Source organism: Bubalus kerabau, chromosome 1, assembly GCF_029407905.1.
Source record: "Bubalus kerabau isolate K-KA32 ecotype Philippines breed swamp buffalo chromosome 1, PCC_UOA_SB_1v2, whole genome shotgun sequence".
Lineage (NCBI taxonomy): Eukaryota > Metazoa > Chordata > Mammalia > Artiodactyla > Bovidae > Bubalus > Bubalus kerabau.
Genome location: NC_073624.1, coordinates 153184149 through 153208246, shown reverse-complemented (window position 1 = coordinate 153208246; position 24098 = coordinate 153184149). Strand labels below are relative to the sequence as shown.

The following is a 24098-nucleotide window of genomic DNA, read 5'->3' as shown; positions in this document are numbered from 1 at the left end:
TAGAGGCATAGCTGGGTCAGTCTCGATGAGGGGCATTCTTCTAGTTACTGCAATAAAACTCGCCTCTCCATAATTTCCCACTGGCATCTAGTTTGCTCAAGCTCTTTTCCAGTTGCTTCCAAACCAGTTACCATCCTCACCACTTGAAGATTATCATTAATACCAACAGGACTGATACACCAAAGTTTCCTTAGGAGAACAAAGTACAGCCTACACTTAGTCTAAAATGATTTAGAAGACTAAAGTAAAATCACAGATTGGGCAACTATGGTTGAATATGCAGTAAGGGGAAATTTGTCCCTTTTTCTATTTAAAGAAAGCTGATGAGGGAGGGATAAAAGACAATGTATTTATTTACTCACATTGGCATTTATAATCAAAAGTCTAATAAAGAAAGTAAGTGCTTAGAAAATGAAGGATCAACAGTCAGACACAGTAAAATGTGACCATCATTTCATTAGGAACTTCTCTGCCTAATTTATGTATTATTGAGCTTCCCTGGTGGCTCAGATGGTAAAGCGTTTGCCTGCAATGAGGGAAACCAGGGTTCAATCCCTGGGTCAGGAAGATCCCCTGGAGAAGGAAATGGCAACCCACTCCAGTATTCTTGCCTGGACAATAAAAACTCTTCACTTCAGTTCAGTCACTCAGTCATATCCGATTCTTTCTGAACCCATGGACTACAGCATGCCAGGCCTCCCTGTCCATCACCAACTCCCAAACTTTACTCTAACTCATGTCCATTGAGTCGGTGATGCCATCCAACCATCTCATCCTCTATCACCCCCTTCTCCTTCTGCCTTCAATCTTTCCCAGAATCAGGGTCTTTTCCAATTAGTCAGTTCTTCGCATCAGATGGCCAAAGTACTGGAGTTTCAGCTTCAGCATCAGTCCTTCCAGTGAATATTCAGGACCGATTTCCTTGAGGATGGACTGGTTGGATCTCCTTGCTGTCCAGGGGACTCTCAAGAGTCTTCTCCAACATCACAGTTCAAAAGCATCAATTCTTGGGTGCTCAGCTTTCCTTATATTCCAACTCTCACATCCATACATGACTCCTGGAAAAAACATAGCTTTGACTAGATGGACCTATGCTGGCAAAGTAATGTCTCTGCTTTTTAATATGCTGTTTAGGTTGGTCATAGCTTTTCTTCCAAGGAGCACGCATCTTTTAATTTCCTGGCTGCAGTCACCATCTGCAGTGATTTTGGAGCCCAAAAAAATAAAGTTTGACACCGTTTCCACTGTTTCCCCATCTATTTCCCATGAAGTGATGGGACCAGATGCCATGATCTTTGTTTTCTGAATGTTGAGTTTTAAGTCCACTTTTTCACTCTCCTCTTTCACTTTCATCAAGAGACTCTTTAATTCTTCTTCACTTTCCGCCATAAGGGTGGTATCATCTGCATATCTGAGGTTATTGATATTTCTCCTGGCAATCTTGATTCCAGCTTGTTCTTCCAGCCCAGCGTTTCTCATGATGTACTCTGCATATAAGTTAAATAAGCAGGGTGACAATATACAGCCTTGACGAACTCCTTTCCCAATTTGGAACCAGTCTGTTGTTCCATGTCCAGTTCTAACTGTTGCTTCCTGACCTGCACACAGATTTCTCAGGAGGCAGGTCAGGTGCTCTGGTATTCCCATCTCTTTCAGAATTTTCCACAGTTTATTGTGATCCACACAGTCAAAGGCTTTGGCATAGTCAATGAAGCAGAAGTACATGTTCTTCTGGAACTCTCTTGCTTTTTTGCTCGGCTTTTTCTAAATCCAGCTTGAACATGTGGAAGTTCATGGTTGACGTATTGCTGAAGCCTGGCTTGGAGAATCTTGAGCATTACTTTACTAGCGTGTGAGATGAGTGCAACTGTGCAGTAGTTTGAGCATTCTTTGGCATTGCCTTTCTTTGGGATTGGAATGAAGCCTGACTTTTTCCAGTCCTGTGGCCACTGCTGAGTTTTCCAAGTTTGCTGGCATACTGAGTGCAGCACTTTCACAGCATCATGTTTTAGGATTTGAAATAGCTCAACTGGAATTCCATCACCTCCACTAGCTTTGTTTGCAGTGATGCTTCCTAAGGCCCACTTGACTTTAATTCCAGGATGTCTGGCTCTAGGTGAGTGATCACACCATCGTGACTATCTGAGTCATGAAGATCTTTTTTGTACAGTTGTTCAGTGTATTCTTGCCACCTCTTCTTAATATCTTCTGCTTCTGTTAGGCCCATAACCATTTCTGTCCTTTATTGTGCCCATCTTTGCATGAAAATTTCCCTTGGTATCTCTAATATTCTTGAAGAGATCTCTTATTTATTTAAAAAAAAAAAAAAAAGCACAGGGAAAATATTATTGAGCTGCTTGGCTGTTTCTTTTTATTCACACTTTCTAGTTCAATCTAGACAGTAATGTAACCACCATAAAAATTAAAACACGAAACATTTCCATCATCACAAAAAAATATCCTCCTGTCCCCATGTCAGTCTCTCCACCCCCAACTGGTCCCCTCCTGGTTTTAAGAAATATAACAGTGATACTTCTTTTTAAGAAGTCAGTCCTTTGCATATCTCCTGCACTCTCAAAATAGTTTATTACACCCTACTCGAAAATTTAGTAGAAATAATATTATCAAATTAATGCAACCTCTCTAGGCCCATGGCTTCTACAGTCAAAGAATTATGGTGGGAAACGAGAACAATGAATCACAATAACCATGTTTAAACTCATTTCTGAATCTATTTGTCCAACAAAACCTTTGCTTATGAACAAAAATGGATAAGAATATGTGAAATGTTGATCTAGAGCTCCCTGTGTAAAGGACAAAAGAGGAAGAACTTAAATACCAATTACTGTTCCTTACTGCAAGAATTATATAGCACAGGCCCTGATGAGAGATGCTGTCAAGCTGGCCTAGTTGGAACCCAGTGCAGCAAGCATGGCTAATATAAGAGGTAAGAGACAACAGAATTTAAAACAACACATAAAAGGTGTCTTCATACAGTAAGTTAAGTAAAAACTATACAATTATTTCCAAAAGCAAATGAGTTTAGACAACTCACATCATTTTCCTCTCCATCACTGTTTATAACTGAGAAGCTATCAAATAACTTCATTGTAATATAACAGATCAACTCTGTTAAAAACACTAATGCTTTAAAACGGCTAATTTCCTAAATACACACTAGTGTCCAGGCCAGTAAATACTGTACCACCCTTCTCAAATAATGAAAATACTATTTAAGTAAGCATTTATTTTGATCTTTTCCTATTAGATGTTAACAAGATGGGGCTGGTCTATGGCCAATAGACCAAAAACTATCTGACTCATACTAGGACTATTATTTTGTTAGCAATATAAATGTTAGAATGTCTTTTTCCTGGAATTGATGCTAGGATGAAAAATTCTGAATGACTGGTTTTGTTGGTTTTCTTTTTTTAGTCAGTAATTTTACATGTATCATAATTCAGATGCCATCCAACATAAACCTATAATTATTATTGTTAGACAACCTACAAGTTTCATGCACTAACACAGATATGAAAGTAAAAGATACTCATAAAACTTTGCCTACTCAATGATATATTATTGTTGATTAGCTCTTTGGTCAGCAAAAATATTCAGTTATACTATGCTGCCAGAATAAATACTAATGATGAGTATCCTTAACTATTACAGCCATCATCCTCTCTTTAAATTCAGAAGCCTCATCTTCATAGGTGATTCTTCTCTCTCCATCAATAAGCACTATTCTTAGTAATAACTGCATCTTCTTAGCTTTCTCCAACAGTTTACCTGCCAGGAACCCCCACAACATCCTACTGGCACTGCCTTTAACTAGGCCTTCTAGGCCCTGCCTAAATTTCTACACTGCTGCTATTTTTTTTTCCACAATAAATTCGATACAGTATCACCAGAACTATATTATTTGAACAAATCTAGATGTTCAAGCTGGTTTTAGAAAAGGCAGAGGAACCAGAGATCAAATTGCCAACATCCGCTGGATCATCAAAAAAGCAAAAGAGTTCCAGAAAAACATCTACTTCTGCTTTATTGACTGTGCCAAAGCCTTTGACTCTGTGGATCACAATAAACTGTGGAAAATTCTGAAAGAGATGGGAATACCAGACCACCTGACCTGCCTCTTGAGAAACCTATATGCAGGACAGGAAGCAACAGTTAGAACTGGACATGGAAAAACAGACTGGTTCCAAATAGGAAAAGGAGTATATCAAGACCGTATATTGTCGTCCTGCTTATTTAACTTATATGCAGAGTACATCATGAGAAACGCTGGGCTGGAAGAAACACAAGCTGGAATCAAGATTGCCAGGAGAAATATCAATAACCTCAGATATGCAGATGACACCACCCTTATGGCAGAAAGTGAAGAAGAACTAAAAAGTCTCTTAATGAAAGTGAAAGAGGAGAGTGAAAAAGTTGGCTTAAAGCTCAACATTCAGAAAACGAAGATCATGGCATCTGGTCCCATCACTTCATGGGAAACAGATGAGGAAACAGTGGAAACAGTGTCAGACTTTATTTTTTGGGGCTCCAAAATCACTGCAGATGGTGACTGCGGCCATGAAATTAAAAGACTCTGACTCTTTGGAAGGAAACTTATGACCAACCTAGATAGCATATTCAAAAGCAGAGACATTACTTTGCCAACAAAGGTCCGTCTAGTCAAGGCTATGGTTTTTCCAGTGGTCATGTATGGATGTGAGAGTTGGACTGTGAAGAAAGCTGAGCGCCGAAGAATTGATGCTTTTGAACTGTGATGTTGGAGAAGACCCTTGAGAATCCCTTGGACTGCAAGGAGGTCTAACCAGTCCATCCTAAAGGAGATCAATCCTGGGTGTTCATTGGAAGGACTGATGCTGAAGCTGAGACTCCAGTACTTTAGCCACCTCATGCAAAGAGTTGACTCATTGGAAAAGACCCTGATGCTAGGAGGGATTGGGGGCAGGAGGAGAAGGGGACGACAGAGGATGAGATGGCTGGATGGCATCACTGACTCGATGGACATGAGTTTGGGTAAACTCCGGTAGTTGGTGATGAACAGGGAGGCCTGGCATGCTGTGATTCATGGGGTCACAAAGAGTCGGACACGACTGAGCGACTGACCTGAACTGAACTGATCTTAGAGAGGCAACAGTGAGTAGTCGCAAGAAGCGAGATCTTAGTTTCCTAACCAGGAATTGAACCTGTGTACCCTGGATGAAAACCAGGAATCCTAGCCACCAGATCAGCAAGGGATAGAGGTTAGAAGCAAATTTTCCCTGGCTCTTGCCACCACTGAGAAATTCATTTCTCATGGAGGCAAAAACTGTACAAGCAGGTACAAAGTTTATTATTAGAGCACAGCACCATAACAAGTGGGCGAGCACACAGAGAAACAGTTCAGATAGGAGCAAGGCAGAAACACACACCCAAAGGGAAAAGGTGTGGGCGTCCCCCCTAAAGAGGAGGAGGGCAGTAGAGAGGTGGTTAAATCATTTATACAGGGCAGTTCTTCTGGGTATTTGTTTACCTTTGGCAAATTACATGGTTTCTTTTTCCACACTTGACTTACCCTAGGACCCTCCCCAACATGCATGTGCAAGTTTTTTTCAAAATATATTCCAGCCCAGAGGCCTATAGGGTGGCCTTGGCATCACATATTACGGAGTGACAAACTCCTCCTTTTGACCCCAAAGGAGCCTTTCTGTGCACATGCAATGTATCCCTCGCCCCAAGGATGGGAAATATATGACCTCTTGATCTTTTACACAAACAGGGTTTAGCCCCTTCCTGTTTCTGCCTGTTGTTATCTTAAAGTGTCCTCAGGAGACAAAGCCTGGCTATTTACTCTATTTCTGTTGTTATTTATATTTTGAAGTGCAAACAGGAGACTGGTTGTAAATATCTAACCTGGAGCCCACCTATCTCCTGTCTCAAGAAATGCAAACAGGAGGCTAATTGTAAATGTCTGGACTGGAGCTCATCTTTTTTTGCCCCAAGAAATGTATACAGGAGGCTAGTTTAAATGCCTAGCCTGGAGCCCATCTTATAATAATAGTTTTACTGGTAATAGTAAAAAATTGGAAGCAACCCAAATGTCCTTCAACAGGTAACTAGATAAACAAACTGTGGTACACCTGTACAATGGACTAATATTCAGCATTAAAAAGAAATGAACTATGGTACAACCTAGATGGATTTCAAACACACTGTTGTGAGTGACCATTTAGGGATAACACAAAGGAGTTTCTTTTGGTGACAGAACAGTTTAGCACCCTAATTGTGTTAATATGGAATCTGTACATGGTAAAATTTCACGGAACTATACACCACCACCATGCCAGTAAAATGCAGTGTAAGCAAAGACTGGTGATATTCTAAAAACACTCATAGTCAATTCATAGTCAACTTAATAGTACTATGCGTGCCAAGCCGCTTCAGTTGTGTTTGACTCTTTGTGACCCCATGGACTGTAGCCTGCCAAGCTCCTCTGTCTATGGGATTCTCCAGGCAAGAAAACTGGAGTGGGTTGCCATTGCCTCCTCCAGCGGATCTTCCCAACCCAGGGAAAAAACCCGCATCTCTATCTCCTAAAACTGGCAGGTGGGTTCTTTACCACTAGCGCCACCTGGGAAAGTACCATACCAATATTAATTTCCTGGTTTTGGTAATATACTATGGTTATTTAAGATTTATTACTGGCGTAAGTTGGGTGAAGGGTGCATATGAACTCTCTGTACTCTTCTTGTAACTTCCTGTGAGTCAAAAAAGAAAATTGTAAATTATTTAAAAGAAAGAGAAAAATATATTAAAATGTTTAAAAAACAATTAGGGTGACATCATCAAGAATGGTAGAATAAGGGCCTCCAAGAATCCTCTCTTCTATAAAAGCAACAAGAACAGAAAGCAAAAAAAAAAAAAAAAAGTCAAAATCAACACTTTCAGAACTCCAAAGGCTTGCAACATCTGAGGAGCATTTTTCAAAGGAAAAAAAAGGCTGAATCTGCAAAAACAGCACACTTTGTGGCACTCTAACTTGCCGAATTCCCATGCCCCTCCCCAGCTCCATGGCAGCCTTAAAAGCAACAGCCCCAAAAACACAGTGGAAAGCAAGAGCCTATCAGCCACTGGAGGAACTGGAACAGAACTGGAGCTCTTTCAAAGCCCCGTTTTCAGAGACTGTTATTATCTGACCTTTTGAGTAACCAGCAGTTACCCGAAAAACCCCTACTCCCAACACTTCTCATTATTTGACCTGACTCACAGTTTCCCCAGTGCACACATCCTTTTCCCCAGGGGCATTTGTCAAAAACAATCATCTGCAATTGTTTAACACTCCAGCCATCTGAAGCAGTTGGGAGCAAACCAAAAAGCTTAAAAGTGTGGACATGATATGTCCATAGAGGTTTTGAAAAGTTCTGAATATTCCTGAGAATCTAGGAGACCATGTACATGTGCCCTGGCCTGTGTGCAGGTACATGAAAGAGTTGAAAAGGCACTAAGCAATCATCTCTGAACATGGGGCTCTGCACAAGCAGGAAATAAAGGCTATGGCAGCACTGTAAGCCTGGCTGAGCATTGAAGTTACACCTTATCAAGCACAGACAGCCTCTCAGCAAACATTGGGAGAAAATAATAAGTATTGGAAAGAACATAGAAAAACTGGAATCCACACTGCTGGTGGAGATGTAAAATGATGCTGCCAGCTTGAAACAACGTTTGGCAGTTCCTTAAAAGAAAAAACAAACGTAAAATTCCCAGGTGGCGCTAGTGGTGAAGAACTCGCCTACCAATGCAGGAGACATAAGAGATGTGGGTTTGATCCCTGGCTTGGGAAGATTCCTTGGAGAAGGAAATGGCAACCCACCCACTGCAGTATTCTCGCCTGGGAAATCCCATGCACAGAAGAGCCTGGCAGGCTATAGTTCATGGTTTGCAAGAATCAGATATAACTTAGTGATTAAACAAAATAACCATATGACCCAGTATAAGTATATACTCAGGAGAAATGAAAACACATGACATCACAAAAACTTGGACATAAATTTTTATGGTATCATTACTCGTAACGGTCAAAAAGTAGAAATAAAAATACCCATCCACTGGCAAATGGATAAACAAAATGTGATCTATACATACAATGGAATATTATTCAGCCATAAGGAATGAAATACTGATACATGTAACAACACAGGATGAACTCTGAAAATAATATGCTCAGTGAAGGAAGCCAGGCACAAAAGCCCAAATACATGATTCCCAAAAGGAAGGAAGCCAGGCACAACAGCCCAAATACATACACTCATGAAATGACCAGAGTATGACAAATTCACAAAGTAGATTAGTAATTGCCAGGATAGGGGCAGAGGAAGTGGAGAGTGACTGCTAACAGGTACGAGGCTTCACCTGTGCCCTGTGCTTAGCCACTATGTTGTGTCCAGCTCTTTTTGACCCCAGGGAATGCTGCCTACCAGGCTCCTCTGCCCATGGGATTTTTCAGACATGAATACTAAAGTGGGTTGGCAATTTCCTCCTCCAGGGGACCTTCCCGACCCAGAGATCAAACCCACATCTCCTGTATCTCCTGAACTGCAGACAGATTCTTCACCTGCTGAGCCATCAAGGAAGCCTGAGACTTCATTTGGAGATGATGAAAATATTCTGCAATTAGATAGTGGTGATGGATGCACAACACTATGAATATCCTAAAAACCACTGAGTTGTATAGTTTAAAATGGTAGATTTTATGGCATGTGAATTATGTATCACAGTAGTCATTTATGGATGTGAGAGCTGGATCATAAAGAAAGCTGAGCACCGAAGAACTGATGCCTTTGAACTGTTGGAGAAGACTCTGGAGAGTCCCTTGGGACTTCAAGGAGATCAAACCAGTCAATCCTAAAGGAAATCAGTCCTGAATATTCACTGGAAGAACTGATGCTGAAGCTGAAGCTCCAATACTTCAGCCACCTGATGCAAAGAACTGACTCACTGGAAAAAGACCCTGATGAGGGGAAAGACTGAAGGCAAGTGGAGAAGGGGAGACAGAGGATGAGATGGTTGGATGGCATCATCGACTCGATGGACATGAGTTTGAGCAGGCTCTGGGAGTTGGTGATGGACAGGGAAGCCTGCATGCTGCAATCCACAGGGTCACAAAGAGTTGGACACAACTGAGCAACTGAACTGAAATGAATAATGCAGTAAATAAAACAAGCAAACTAATTGGCATTTATAGAACAACACACCCCAACAACTGCAATATTCATTTACTGAATAAATGATGTACAGAACAACTACACTGAAAAATCTCAAAATATTGCTGAGTGAAATTTAAGACTTTAAAAACACATGTAACATTCAGCAAAACAGGCTACAGGTAAGACCATAAAAATCTCAGTAGATATAGAAGGACTGAAACTTAACAATGTATTTTTTCTCTATACATAAAAATGGGGCTTCCCAGGTAGCTCAGTGGTAAAGAATCCACCTCCCATGCAGGAGCTACAGGAGACATGGGTTGGATCCCTGGGTTGGGAAGATCCCCTGGAGGAGGAAATGGCAACCCACTCCAGTATTCTACCTGGGATAATCCCATGGACAAAGGAGCCTGGTGAGGTCACAAAGAGTCAGACTCAACTAAGCACGCATGCCCACATATATAAAATACAGATATATGCTTATAAAGTATAAACAATATATTTTCTATATCACAGAATTAAATAAAAAATCAATTTTTAAAAATAACTGTAAAACCCCCAAATATTTAGAAATTAGACAATAAGCTTTTAAAATCTGTAGATGAGAGAAATCACAACAGAAATTAGAAAATTACTTGAACTGATCATGCATGTCAAAATTTGTATGTTGCAGTTAAAGAAGTACTGAGAGGGAAACATTTATATATATGAAACATTTTATATATGAAATGCAATATTAGAAAACAAGAAAAGTTTAAAATGAATGGTCTGAATTTCTAACTCAAAAGAAAAGGGAAAAGGAGTAAATTAAGTCCAAAAGAGTAGAAGCAAGAAAATAAAAATATGACAGCAAAAAATAAACAAAATAGAAAATGTAGTACCAAAACAGAAGTTCAACAAAACCCAAATCTGGGGTTTTGAAAAGATTAATACAATTGGTAAACCCCTAACAAGACTGAGCCCAAAAAGTTAAAAAAGAAAAAAAGAGGAGGCAGCGGAGTCCCAATATCAGGAATGAAAAAGGGGACATAAAACAGTTCCCGCAAGCAGTAATAGAATACTATGAGTAATTCTATAACAATCCAGCAATTTAGAACAGATTTCTTTAAAAATTCAAAACTGACACAGGGAAAAATGGTAAATCTGAATAACCATTTATCATATCTTTAAATATTCTAGGCCCAGATGGCTTTACTGCTGAAAGCTATCAAAAATTTAAAGAAACAACACCAACCTTACAAAGCTACAATAATTAAGTCAATGTAGTATTGGCATAACACGATATAAACAGATCAACAGATCAGAATAGAGAGTCTGAGAAAAGTCTTATACCTATCGAATCTATTGACTGAGAATCCTTTTAAGGAAACCCTTACACTGTAGCAAAAAAATTAGCTTAAAATGGATCACAGACCTAAATGTGAAGGCTGAAACTATAAGGCTTCTAGAAGAAAACATAAGGGAATAGTTTCATAACCTTGAGATAGAAAAGGAAAGATCTCTAAGAACCTAAAAGGTAATAAACATAAAATAAAAGGAATCAAATCAATGAATTCAATATCAAATTTTAGAACTTCTGCTCCCAAAAGACATTGTTACAAAAATGGAAAGACATGGCTCAGAGAGAAAATATTTGCTAAACATGAAGGTATATATGCTTACGTGTAAAATCTGACAAATAACTTCTATCTAAAATACCAAAAGAATTAACAAACCAGCAACAAAAAAGACAACCTATACTTACAAATATGGGTAAAAGACCTGAACTGACAGTTCCAAAGAAAAGATAAGCAAATGGCCTATAGTCACATTATTAGCCATCAGCGAACTATTAACTACAATGAAATATAATTATACACCCACCAGAATGGCTAAAACCCAAAATGCCAAACATTTTGGTATTTGGAAAGGACAGAAAAGGAGTAAAGGATGGAAAAGGAGTAAGTGATATCAAAAATGTCAAGAATGCGGAATAACTGGAACTCTTATAATACTGAATGCTGAATGTATTCCATTTTCTATTTTGGAAAACAGTGGTGGTTTCTGAAGTTAAACACACATCTACCCTAGAACACAGCAATTCCACACCTGGGCATTTACCCACGTCCATACAAAGGCGTATACAGGAAGGTTCATGAAGCGTCACTTAGGGTAACCAAACCCTGGAAACAAGCCAAAGTCCATCAGCAGAACTGTTATAATGTTCATATCATGGAATCTCAGCGGTGAAAAGAAGCAAACTACTAAAACACACGTCAAAATGGATGAATCTCAAAACTGTCACTGAGCAAAAGTAATCAGACACAAATAGTACTTATCGTATGATTTTATTTATATGAAGTTTAAGAATACACAAAACTAATCTCTACTAATAGAAGCCAGAAAACAATTGCCTTGGATGGGGCAGGAGAAAGAGACTGATTGAAAAGAGGCAAGAAAAAACTTTCTGGGAGATGAACATGTTTTGTTAAGTTGATCTGGGTGGTGTTTTACAAATACTTTTCTTTCCCCAAAAAAATTCAGTAAACTTAGGATCTGTGATTTTACTATATATGGATTACATTGTTGGCATTTTTTAAAAAGTAAACAAACTAGGAAAGTCTTTGTTTCCCTTAGGCTATGGAAGCCAGTCCTTCATTTAAGCCTGTCCATATTAGCATGCTGTCTTGCACACTCGAGGAAAAAAATCTCTTCCCTCTGCCCAGCATCATCTATTTTTTTCTTCCCCTTCATCCCCAAAATCCTCAACCATACATATATCTCTAAGTATTATCTCCCTACTCCCCATGACAGCTAACACTTCTAAAAGACTGCTATGAAATAGTAAGGTTCCCTAAAGTAGATAAAATTATTCATTTTAAATTCAATTTTCAGAAGCACATGTGTGAGATACTAATGACTGCTGCTGCTGCTGCTAAGTCGCTTCAGTCGTGTCCGACTCTGTGCGACCCCAGAGATGGCAGCCCACCAGGCTCCCCGGTCCCTGGCATTCTCCAGGCAAGAACACTGGAGTGGGTTCCCATTTCCTTCTCCAATGTAGGAAAGTGAAAAGTGAAAGTGAAGTCGCTTAGTCGTGTCCAACTCTTAGCAACCCCATGGACTGTAGCCTACCAGGCTCCTCCATCCATGGGATTCTCCAGGCAAGAGTACTGGAGTGGGGTGCCATTGCCTTCTCCAATACTAATGACTAACACACAGCAATTAAAGCTTACAATGCATTTTTATGTATGTTATTGCCTTTAAATCCTCACAAAAACCCTATAGTATAAGTTTTGCTATTATCTGTGTTTATGGAAGCCTGGCAGGGCTACAGTCCATGGGGTCGTCAGAGTCAGACATGACTTAGCTACTAAACCACCACCACTGTTAAAGAGAAGAAGAAGCTCAGCAAAGTTTTATAACCTGTCAAAGGTCATACAACAAATAAATGATACCTAACTTCAAATCACATGCTTTCTTGTTTAATATGCTTCTGTTAATAAAAATGTCTGACCGATGAAAAATATCCAAATCTAGCCAAAATAAGCTAATATTCCATTATCTTATGGTCCTATGTCAAGTAACATTTCAACAACCCAAATCTACTACCACAAAATTACTACAGTGTGTAAGTAAGTGACCAGATAACTTATTATCCAAGTGGGACACTTATGAGAATACAGGAAGAGCTATTAATAATTATGCCAGGATAACAGGCATGATCCAGGACTGTCTTGGGCAAACTGGGACATATGGTCATTCTATTTATAAGCTAGCTATGCTGTGTGAAATTAAGAATTCAGACTTACATTTTATTACAATATTTTTTAAAGTAACAATTTTAAAACCAAGTAGAAGAGGTAAATAGTCATGAGCATTAACCAATGTTACAAGAAAGGGTTAACATTTCAAACTGTCTAGACAATCATTCTGGTTCCATTTCATCTTTGACAGTTCTGCTTAATGTAGCAATACTGTGGCTGGAAAGATCTGGAGTTAGAAAACCTTGTATGCCTTTTCAAACAAAGATGACCTATTTATAAATATGAGTATTAACAGCTGACAACACTGCAGTTCTCCAAGGAAAGGATTCCTGCTTTAGTTCTTCAAAATATTTCATAAACGAAACAATTTTATTTTATTTTAAAAAGCTCATTAGCTTCACTAAGAAGCCTCATGGAATAAAAAAGTTTGTGTACTAATATAAAATTTATAATTCTTATAAAAGACACAAGCCCTGAAATGAGTTTGAAAAACTGTTTAAATATTCTAAAGAAACCAATTCAACAAAGTAACACACTTCAATCTCAGCCAGAATTCAGTCTCCATATGAATGTTCTCCATCTGAGTGGCTTGGCAGATCCTACTAGATGTACCTCAAAGTCTTGAGTGTTACGAGAAAAATACCCCGGTACTCCACCCACAGCCCACATAAATTTTCCAATGTAGGCTTAACCCACAGAAGTGGTTACAGAATTATCATGTAGGCCACAGTCATGTCTAGTCCCAGAATAGTCTTAAACCAAATCTGACCTGTCTGGGCAGGCCAAAGAATAGGTTCCTCAGCTCTACAGCAAACACTCTCCCTGACTCCCTACCTCATTTGCCCAGTCTTCCATGGCACAAACTCAAGCTGTAAGCAATTTTCAAAACCAGACTAGACATTCATGTTGGAAAAACAAGGCAATATTCATAGGAGTATTTTGAAATACTGTTGGCTTAGTACTTATAAAAAGTGCATAAAGTAGAAGTCAGGAGACCTAAATTCCCTCTTACGTTCTTTTGCTACCAAACTAGGACATAGCTCTTCATTTGGGCCTGAAGGTCCAGTACCAAGAAAGAAAGAGTAAAGTGCTCTCTAAGATTCTCTTATACTCCTAACATTCTACATTTTCCTGTCTGTCCTGAATTTTAACCCAAGCATCAACTTTCCTGTTAGCCCAATTAAAAATGACAAAAGCATCAGTTTGTCAAATATGTTCCATCATTTTTCAGATAAGACCAGCTGGAATCTGATATATCGGGTTGGCCAAAAACTTTGTTTGGGGTTTTCGTTAGCCATCTTACAGAAAACACCAAATGAACTTTTTGGCCAACCCAATACATACTCTGATAATTGGTTTAAGAGGCTGCAAACTTGGACTCTTCATTAGTAATGGTGTAGCAGAGTAGAACATAAACAATAAAAGTCAGAGTCAAATTCTCCAGCCAAACTTATTCAAAAATCATAAGCTTTTTTTTAGTTCTTTTTATGTAAATAGTTATTTGGGAATTCCTAACAGTGGGATGCTGCACTGGAAAGGGCACTGAATCAGGAATCTAGAGACCTGGGGTCTAGTTCAAGACAAGCAACTACTTGTTATGAGCCCAGACAAATCACAGTATCTCTTGCCTTCAGTTTCTTCGACTGTAAAATGAGGGAATTAGGTAAGTTTGCTTCCTATTTAAAAATCTAAGATTTAAACATTTATTTTCAGATGACATCATTCTCTAAGGAGACCAAATTGCATTCAACAATGTTCCATTTACAAAATGCCTTAAAATATAAAACAGTTTCATATCTCCTCAAGGACACTGTGGAATACATATCTGTATTACCATCACAACAGGCCCCATGGTGTGAAGACTCTGGTCTCTGAATCCAGCGATCTAAGTTCAAATCTCAGTGGAACCAGAGATTTGTTTGAGAGCTTCCCCAATGACTCAGCTAAAGAATTCGCCTGTAGTGTAGGAGATGTCAAGATGTGGGTTCAATCCCTGGGTGGGGAAGATCCCCTCAAGACGGAAATGGCAACCCACTCCAGTATTCTTGCCCAGAAAATCTCATGGACAGAGGAGCCTGGTGGGCTCAGAGTCACAAAGGGTCACAAAGAGTTGGACACGTCTGAGTGAGTGAGCATGAACACACATTACCATCACTATTTCATAAAACAAATGTTCAGAGAAAAAACAAAAAGATCACTAAATCAGCAAAATACTGTCAATTAGAACCCAGGTATATTGACCACTGGCCCTCACTGGTTTCCATTTCTATATTCTGTCATAGTCACTGTGAAGAGTCACATATTACTCTATTTACCAGCAATTACTTTAAGTGTGGTGTAAAAAACAGCACTGGACATAACGTCAACTCAGTGACCTTGATCATTCTCCTCATCAGTAAAAGCAAGTCAGCAGTCCCCATCCTCTGGGCTACTGTCAAACTGAGTACAAAATGGGAACGCACGTAACATCATAAATGTGAAAATTAATAAACATAAATGTGAAAGGTATCATAAAATTGCATTAAATGTTGTATTCTTTGGGAATCAGCTGGTATCTGTAGGATTACCAACCCATTTAAAACTGTCACCACATATACAAAGTTGCTTCAACTTCAGCAGTCCCCACACCTACTCTTAAATCTAAGTTATTAAGTTCTTTGGAGGACTGTGGGAAAGCAAGAAAGTTACTACAGTTGTCCCTCACAATACTTTACAATTTTTGTTCCCAGAAGCAGTTTTTTCCTTTATTTTATATATATAATTTTGTACTTTTTTAGGCTGTGCCATGTGGATCCAGTACCTTAATTCCTTAGTTCAAATCCATGCCCCCTGCACTGGGAACACAGAGTCTTAACCAATGGACTGCCAGGAAAGTTCTAGAAACAGTCTTTTCAGGAAATTTAAGTAGTATGTTGTTTTTATAAAGGTATCTTGCAGAGCACTAGATTATGGATATCTGGATTCCATTCCTAACTCTGCCACTAACTGATTTTACTCAAGGCACTCAACTTTTCTTAGCCTCAGGTATAAATGTGGCAACTGGTTTTAGGTAATATCTAAAAATCTTTGAGTAATGTCACTGTAGCTGAAGACTATACAAAATGTAGACTAATATCTGAAGATACAAGCATAAACGTAACTATTATTAGTTATCTACCCTTCCAGGAGTCAAATAAGACTAGCATTAACCTTTAAATCAATCTTTCTGGGACTTGCCTGGTGGTCCAGTGGTTAAGAATCTGCCTTCCAATGCAAGGGACATGGGTTTGATCCCTGGTTGGGGAGCTAAAATCCCACATGCCTCGGGGCAACTAAGCCTGCCATTACTAAGCCTGTGCTCTCTGAAGCCTGAGCACCACCACTAGAGAAAAGCCCATACACCCTCAATTAAGACCAGAGGCAGCCAAAAATACATGTTTAAAAAAAAAAAAAATCAAGTCTTTTTAATACAACCACCATTCAACTTCTACATTAAAAAACACATCCTATTGTCACTAGCCAAGCAGCAGAAGTTTTAGATTTGGGTGTTTCTCCACCAAGAAGTAGCAAGGATTATGATGATGGATTAAAATTAAGTCCACACAAGAAGAGACCCTTAACATAGCAAGTATTTGCCCCACACTCTTAATTAGTAGCAGACTGAAATGATGGGATTTGAAAGTGCAAATGGGGAGATGGAGCATAAACTAGGTTTAACAGCATAATCCTAATTCACCCTAAAATACTGTTAGCATTAAAAGCTAAATTTATACATCCCAATATAATTTACTGTGAAATCTTTCCATGTGGATCTCCACATTTCAGTGTGTGTGTATGCTCAGTTGTGTCAGACTCTTTGTAACCCCATGGACTATATAGCCCACCAGGCTCCTCTGTCCTTGGAATTTTCCAGGAATACTGGAGTGGCTTGCCATTTCCTCCTCCAGATGTTCCTGACCCAAGGATCAAACTTGCATCTCCTGGGTCTCCTGCATTAAGAGGCAGATTCTTTACACTGAGCCACCTGGGAAGCCCCCACATTTCAGTACTGTATTTCGGTCCTCCTTCTGCATAATGAGGTAAGTACTCTGAGTTTACATAGAATTATGCAATTTAAGAGAAACTGCATCCAAGTTCAACAGTTACATCCTAAATTACCTGAGGGCTAGGTTCTAAAGTAATTTCTAAAATACTGTGTAGTCAAAATCACCAGTGAGAAACCATTTAATCACCAGGACTTAGGCTGCTAGAAGCTCGGAGAGCAAAATTTAATTTCATTTATTCTCTTCACATTTGTGCCGGGGCCTCCCTTTCTCTGGGACAATGAAGGTCAAAAAGTGAAAAGTCACTTAGTCGTGTGGGGCTCTGCGACCCCATGGACTATAGCCATTCCCTTCACCAGGGGATCTTCCCAACCCAGGGAGAGAATCCAGGTCTCCCACATTGCAGGTGGATTCCTTCCCAGCTGAGCCACCAGCAAAGCCCATGAAGGGCCAAGGTCTACTTTAAAAGAGGCTGTTCAGAACATTGGGTAAATAAGGCAATTTATCTCTCTCTCTCTCTTTTAGATTTATCTCTTTTTATAAATAGTTGCATTAGCATAAGGTAACCATTTGGTCAGTGCTACCCACAGACACTGGACCGGGCCATTAACAATAAAGAATCTTCCAAACTCTGGAAGAGCAATTGAGGTGAAGTTTTTCGTTTATTTGCTCTCATTGTATACTACGAAACTCATTCTAATGGGACTCTCAGATAAAAGTAGGTAAACAGATGGTACCTTGGGAACCAGAGTACTAATTCCAGTCATAAGCAAACATTGTGAGGACAATTTCAAAACTTGGGGGCAATCTACCTGCATCGAAGGGCCAACAGTGCAGCTCTGCACTGGGCCACCAACCAAGTTGTCGGAAGGCAAGACACGCGGGCATGGACACGCCTGGTGCACGTCACACTTCCCCAGGCCTCAGGCCATTCGGGGGGTGGGGGGAAGACAGCTACATTTTCATGGGAAATCCACTAGACTCATCAGCAAGCTTCAAATCCTGGAATCTGGGCGAGAGTCACCTCAGCTATGCGGCTACTCAAAGGTCTCCGCCACGTGCCTCAGCCCCCAAAACTTCTGCGGAAGGCATAAATGACCAAATGAAAAGTGCAGAAAGCCTCCACATGAGGGGGACTGGTGGCACCGGGAGGCTCCAGAACACCCAAGAGAAGGGGCGGCAGTTCTCAGCAGCCGAGAGGCTAATGCCTACCCAGCGCGCAGTTCAGGCTGCCGCCCAGACTAATTACCTGATGGCCGTCATAGCTTCACCTTCCAGCCCCAAGCGACAGCGCTCGCGTCCGATGCTCTGCGTCCGCACGGGTGGCAGCAGCAGGTACCACAGTCACCGCTTCTGGGCTCAAGCACTCCGCGACCCGGGAGCGCGTCCTCACACACCCCGCGCGCGGGCGGCCCCCGCCTAGCCGGTCGCTCACGCTGATTGGCCGCGCCCGGAAGGGGCGGGCGCTCCGCCCCGGGCCGGCGGCCCAAGGACCTGCCCAGGGCGCCGCCGGCCACGGCAAGCCGCCCGTGCGTCTTGTGCTGGCATGCGGGCTAGCGGCCTGGCTAGCGGGCTCGGTGGCCATCTTGAGTCCTGGTAACTGCCTACCCCCCACTCCCGGCTTACGGTGCACGAGGTTGGGTGCCCGCCTCAAAAATGGCCGCCCCGAAAGGCAACCGGTTTATCAGTCACATGGCGCGGTCTACCTCGGCCAGCCCAGGTCACTCTAACAGGGCTTGGGACGGGGGCTATGTCAGGGGAGTCTTCGGAGAGGGGGGTTAACAGCCTGAAAACCCATCTGCAGAAAAACAGCAGCCGCCTGGCAACCTCAGTCCGGATAGAGTCGATCGCGTGGCAATAGCAGCACGATGTGTTAAATTAGAACTCGCAGCCTTCTAAGAGTCAAGTGCCGAGTATGGTGGTCCCCAAACGTTTTGGACTTTAAAAACAGTTAGGACAGCTTATAAGGAAGTGTCCAGGGTCTCAGTGTAAACTTGCGAATCAGAACCTAGAAAAGTGAGGCCCGTACAATGGTATTTTTAGCAAGTTCCCGGGTTATCCAAGTACACGTGTAACTTTTAAAACCTCCAGGCCAAACTAGCCCAGACTATCCTGCTTGACACGCTAATTGTCATACGTCCTCGCTTTCCTGAAAAGGATGCAGCGCTCTGAAGCAAGCATCTAGTCATAGAAAACTGGAAGAACCTTGACTCTTGGCGCTAACTTTGCGATTCAGCGGGGGTAAAAGAACTTAAAACTGAGTCTGAACCGCTAATAAAAGACAGTAAATCAATTCCAACTGCGGGAAGGACTGACATGGGGGCGTTAGAAAATAAACGTTTTATGATCTAAATAGCTTTTGTTTATTCCCTCTTTATTCTGTGTACAAATATTTATATAAACAGACCATAACCTCCAGTGGCATTCATTTACTAAGCATTTTGGATGGGGTTCAATTCCATAATCTGAAATCAGTTACATTAGAAACACACCCTAACACGTAACATTGAAATGTGCATTCTGTGATTGAAGGAACTAAATATTTATTTCCTTTTAATTAGTTTAAATTTTAAAACCAAAAGCAAAGTAAAACATTATTCCATTAAACACAGTATTTTTCACTGCATACATTTCAAGGTAGAAAATTTAGCATCCAAATTGAGCCACTGCACAGATAAATATATACTTTTTCAAGGCAGTACAAAAAAATACAGAATATCTCAAGTCTTTATATATATCTTGACTACATGTTAAAATAGTACTTTGCTACACTGGGTTAAATAAAACCTATTAAGATTAAACTGTTTACTTTTTAATGTGGCTCCTAGAAATTTAATTTTGTCTTACATTACATGTCTACCTGACAGTGCTGTTCTACTAAGCCAGCCTTGCTTTTCTTACCTACCATTGTCCCTGTGACAGAATAATTATGTTCACAAAATGAAATTAGTAGATCAATTTACACAAATCTGTGGTTTCTTACAATCTAAAATATAAGTATTCCAAAAGATTTCAAGTTTTCTTCAAAAATGCTTTTTTTTTTTAACATTATTTTCTTTAATTTGGAAAATGCCTATCTAGAAGGAAGCCCTGCACTATAAATCTGAAGTGTTCAGTCCATGAGTAAAGGCTATTAAAAACAAGAGTCTTGGCTGATTGAGACTTTGACCAAATGTCCACAAGCAGAACCAGCCAGTTGGTCCTCAGGAAGTGAATCAAAGCAGCAGCAGGATAGCAATTTGAAGCAGTGGAGACATTGACTAATTCAACAGTTTGCCTTCTCCACTAATGGAAAATGTTAATAGATAACCCGCATGAGTCGGACACAAGTTAGTGACTGAACAACAACCGTAACCCAGATGGACTAAAGTAAAACCAGGAATAATACTCAGAACAAACTTCAAAATCTCCATGCAACTTTTAATATGGGATGCACTATGGTGCTTTTCAGACTTTAATACACATCACTTGAGAGATCTTATTATTAAGGATTCAGCAAGCTCTGTGGTCAAGATTGTCCATTTCCTTAAGTTCCCAGATGTTGCCAGTTGCTTCTCCTGTGGGCCATGCTAAGTAGCAAGGCTGTAAAGGAAATTAGCAAGATTATAAAGGTAGCAAGACAGAAGTGACTTGGAACCCCTACATGACTTCCTGCATGAGTTTACACATTACATGCTTTTCATGCCACTGAGAAGATTAAAACTTAATTCATTCTAGTAAAGTGTCTAATAGAGTCCTTAGCACAAGACATGATTATTACTTTGTTATTACCACACTTGTTAAAATTATATCTCTGAGAAGCATGATACAAAAGCTAACATTTCTAGAAAGCTTTGTGGCAATACGTGTCACCAATTCCATGTTTTAGGCAACTATCATAAATAAAATACAGCAAATGTGAACAAGGATTTGTATACTATTCATTTCACATTAACAGTAGCAAAAATTTATTACATCCCTAACTAAGCAAAAATAGAATGCCTGCGTGCTAAATCGCTTCAGTCCTGTCCAACTCTTTGTGACCCTGTGGCCTATAGCCTGCCAGGCTTCTCTGTCTATGGGATTCTCCAGGCAAGAATACTGGAGTGGGCTGTCATGCCCTCCACGAGGGGATCTTCCAGACCCAAGAATGGAACCTGTGTTTCTTACACCTCCTGCCTTGGCAGGCAGGTTCTTTACCACTAGTACCACCTGGGAAGCACAGGAATAAGGAAGTGGGAATTCTAAGCCTAGGCCTACCAAAAAAAAAAAAAAAAAAGTATGCCTTTTGACCATTAGTTTCCTTATCTGAAATGCAAGGTCATCTGTTACAGTCAACATCTCAGGTCCCTTTCAGTTCTTACTGGAAAGTGGGGGGAGAAAAAAAAAAAAACTGTCCACTTGTGACTCAATACAAATTGAGTAGATTTTTTTTAAGAGGTGGTCAGTTTTAATGAAAATAAAACGTGCACAGTTTTACTTAGCTTTCATTATAGTCAAGGTTATTCAAAGAAACATTGCTAAATGTATTACCTCAAAAGATATAAGAGGTTCACTATTTTTATTTCCTTTAAATTATTGTCCGTAGATTCTTATGTCACATTTCACTTTACCATGACATATTCAAACAGAACCTAATCTTTAAATGGTAACTGACAATTTATTTCCCAGGAGAATTTGAAGAATATAATAACATTTGATTGATTGAACTTTATTTAGTAAGAATTCTTAGCAAAACTCCCTCCCAAGAACACCCACACAGTGCTTCTTTATTTTCAGTGAACCACAAATCTCTAAAAGTCAAAGAAAACTTCCAACCTAAAAGTATAGGACAACACAGCTTCCCAATTATTTAAGCTGCCAAGAATATATATTTAAACTACATAATTGAATACAGCACTATCATTTCATAAAAGGGCATTTTAACATAAAAATGTAAAAAGGCCATCACAGAATAAATAGCGCTACTCAAAGTATTGCTGGTAATCTTATGAAGTATAGTTTCTATGTAAAAGATTTTTTCTTATTTTTATTTTACCGTAAATCTGGTATTTCACAAACCAGCTTTTAGGACTCAATCACTCGGAAATTTCCTAGTGGTCCAGAGGTTAGGACTCCATGCTTTCACCACTGAGGTCAGGGGTTCAACCCCTAGTCAGAGAATTAAGATCCCACAATCCAAGGCATAGCCAAAAAAAAGGGGAAGGAGATCAATCACTCATTAGCTCAACAAATATTTACTGAGTTCTACTCTACTACTCAAAACACTGGAGACTGAGCAAAGACCAAGAATATGTACTGCCCTTAAAGAACTTACATTCTAATGAGGGGATATGGATGAATAATCAAATAAATAAGATCATTAAATGCTCATAAGTGCTATTCAGAGAATTAAAACCAGCAGATCAACACAGAGAAAGGCTCATTTAGAGTCAGTGAAGGCCTCCAGTAGGAAGAAACTGAATAGCAAAGAAGAACAAAGTGGGGAAGGGATTCCAGACGGATATGACTAAACTAACTGGAAGGCCAGTGTGAAAAAGGGCAAGGAAGAAAGGAAAGGCTGTAGTCAGAGAAGCAGCAGGCTGTCTTAGCTTTGATGAGCCTAAGAAGTTTAGATTTTGTTATAAGCAAGACAGGAATTAAGTTTTAAACACTTAATTAAGTTTTAAACAGAGGAATGACATGATCTGATATTGTTTTAAAAGAGAATGTGGTTACGATGCAGAGAATGGATCACAGGAGCATGAAGGCAGAAAGACTAAATTAAAAGCCTGTGACAGGGACTTCCCTCGTGGTTCAGTGGCTAAGACTCTGTGTTCACAATGCAGGGGGCTCAGGCTCAATCCCTGACTGGGGAACTAGATCCCCCATGCCGCAACTAAGACCTGATGCAACCCGATAAATAACCTATTACCGTATTAAAGATGACAAATAATTCTGATCTGAACCACAAAAATAGTGGTGGACATAGAAGTAAATGGACATTTTGGAGGTAGAATGACAGGACTTGCAAAATACAGGGTAGTAAGGAAAATAAAGGAATTAAGAGTAACTCCTAGATTTTAGACTACATTGGGTAAATTTGGGCTAAATTGAGTAAATGGTGCTGCTATTAGCAAGATAAATGGAAAAGGCAAGAATCAAGTTCAAAGGACAAGTTCTAGGAGTGGTCAGGGATAGAAAATAAAAACTTGGGAAGCAGATTTTTCTTTCTAATCATTCTTACTCTGTAGTGCCTACTGTTTTCTATTAATGACTAAATAGTTGTCCATAATTGTACATGCAGTTTCATTTGAACAACACCCTAAGAGGGGAACCATTCTACCTTAGCAGTCACCTGCTAGCAATCACTCTCTAAGTTGCTAAGTCATGTCCAATTCTTGCAACCCCATGGACTGTGGCCTGCCAGGCTACTATGTCCATGGGATTCTCCAGGCAAGAATGCTGGAGTGGGTTGCCATTCCCTTCTCCAAGGGATCTTTCCAACCCAGGGATCAAATCCAGGTCTCCTGCATTGCAGGCAGATTCTTTAACCTCTGAGCTACCAGGGAAGCCAGCAGCCACTAAATATGTATATAAGAAAAATAATAGGTACAACTTGCACGCATGTGTGCTCAGTCACGTCCAACTCTTTGAGACCCTATGGACTGTAGCCCATCAAGCTTCTCTGTCCATGGAATTCTCCAAGCAAGAATACTGGAGTGGACTGCCATGCCCTTCTCCAAGGTACAACTTAATGAGTGGTTAGTATGTGCCAGGAACCACGCTATATGTATCTTTCAAGTACTATCTCATTTGAATTCACAACAACCGTAATAGAAGACATTTTATTGTCACCATTTACACTTGAAGAAACTGAAACTCAAAGTGGTTAAAGAATTTGCTGAAAGTCACACATTACACAGCAGAAATGCAAACTCTGGTAGTATAACTCCAGAACTGGGACTAGTTACCACTATACAGTGTCTGATCAGAGTAAACCCAAGATAGACTGACATAAGTCTGAGACTTTTACAAATATCCTAGTTTCAGACCACTATACTGTGACTTCAACCCATGCAATATAATAGTCCAGAAACAGCTTTCTTATTTGCTGGAGCATCACAGGAAATACTTTCAGAAGTTGCTTCTTTTTTTTCCATGTGTACTTATTCATA

The 24098-nt window shown here is 40.0% G+C and overlaps 1 protein-coding gene across 9 annotated transcripts in view; it reads right to left on the bottom strand.

The window, feature by feature from the left end:
- Positions 1–24098, bottom strand: part of ADK (adenosine kinase) — a 569627-nt gene that overhangs the window by 526212 nt on the left and 19317 nt on the right. For 6 of the 9 annotated variants that reach the window (XR_008698600.1, XR_008698601.1, XR_008698606.1 and 3 more), the window contains exon 2: positions 18212–20544. The exons of the other annotated variants lie outside the window; for them this stretch is intronic. The gene's annotated coding sequence lies outside the window, so the exon portion shown is untranslated. The remainder of the gene's footprint in view (positions 1–18211; positions 20545–24098) is intronic. 9 annotated transcript variants of the gene reach the window in all.